This window comes from Magallana gigas, chromosome 6 (assembly GCF_963853765.1).
Source record: "Magallana gigas chromosome 6, xbMagGiga1.1, whole genome shotgun sequence".
Classification (NCBI taxonomy): Eukaryota; Metazoa; Mollusca; class Bivalvia; order Ostreida; family Ostreidae; genus Magallana; species Magallana gigas.
The window spans coordinates 50,012,276-50,014,068 of NC_088858.1; positions in this window are offsets into that span (position 1 = coordinate 50,012,276).

A 1,793-nucleotide genomic window follows, 5' to 3' on the forward strand; every position below is an offset into this window, starting at 1 on the left:
GTCATAAATGTCAAATTTGAAGGAAAAAATTGTAAGAAGTCGGACCCTTTAATCCCAGAGATCTCATCACTAACCAAATATGTAATTTAGTGATATGGTTTTGATAAAAAAAAAAAATAATGTAAACTGCATGAGTTCGGATAGAGGGGCATCTTAATTATCTGCTTGGTCCTCTATCACATAATGATAATAAATACTTATATTTACATTTACAAGTATATAATCTTTTGGAAGCATGCATGCAGCTTTACATTACAGGCACGTAGCATCGTTTTTGAAAGTGGAGGGGCCAGACCCATCCAAAAAATCTTGACAAGCAAAAAAAAAAACAAAACAAAACAAAACAAAGGAAACAAATGGAAAAAAGTTTTCCAAAAATCTTCAAAATCCTAATCCGTGGGGGGGGGGGGGGGAGGGGGGGGGGGGCTCAACTATACTTCCAAAAAAAAATCTTCCCTACCAAAATTTTTTTTCCTCCAAATCTTGAAAATCCTAATCCGTGGGGGGGGGGGGGGGGGGGGGGGAGGGGGGGGTAGTAACTTCAATTTGACTACTCATTTCCTTATTTTCATATCAATTTTTTACTAACTTCCAAAAAAGTGGGGGGGGGGGCCAACTCCATTATGATTCATTTTTTTATATGTAAATTTTAAAAAATTTGTAGTTGCTAGAAAAAGTGGGGGGGCCAGGCCCCCCCTGGCCCCCCCTGATGCTACGTGCCTGCATTATCTAGATACAAATCTGCAGATTGGCTTTCGGTTTTAAACTTTTTCGTTGTTTTAAAAACAACAAAACAAACAACAACTACAAGTGTAATTTCAGATTTGATTTCAGGCACGTTTTTCTTGCAGCAACTCATTTTCTTAAATTCACATATAAAAAATTGAATGATCATGGAGATGCCCCATCCCCCACTTTTTTGAAAGTATGTAAAAATCGGAATAAAATTACGGAAATTAATAGTGAAATTGAAGTTAAAGATAAACTGCACCACGTACTGATGTACATAAACAGTAATTTATTGAATTTTACTTACTTTTTACAATCAATTTATTAATCTGTTAAAAGGGAAATGTAAATGTATAAACACTAAAATGCTTTTTTGATTATCCATGCGGGTTATGAAGGTAGCGATCATTGCAGAAAAAATTACAGTACCCGCTAACGCGGGTTATGTATTTTTTCTGCAATATCGCCACATTTTAATTCATATCCCACATGAATCACCAAAGAATGCATTTTATTGTTTAAATCATGCATTGAGATTATTTTCCACTGATGTGGAAATAAACAAGGAGATATTTTGTGATTTTCATGCATTTTAATATACATTACGTACTATATTGGCCCATCCTAGACCTTGATTCCTAGCCCAGCAGTCGTGCATTTAAACCAATGAGGTAGGGCTTCATAGAAATCATAACCCAGCATTCATTGTTCTTGGACACGACTGAGAGAAGATAAGATAATCCAAGATTTGAAATATCTTTACTACAGGGCAAATTTGGTTCCACCATAGAGACTGAACCGTTGACTGTGGAGCCATGAATTTTGACAATTTAGGTGAAGGACATCCATTAACACAATATCCATGACTTTTTTCCTCAGAGAGTCAAATATCTTTGTGACCCAGGTGACAAAAGAAAAATTAAAATCATTAATTAACTATTGATAACAAACTTATTGAATTTTTTGCTTCATAATTCCAAAATATGAGCGTATACCTTGGTATTGATGCACAGTCATGTAGTATGCAAAATACATAATAACTCAGAAAATTATTAAAAAGAAAA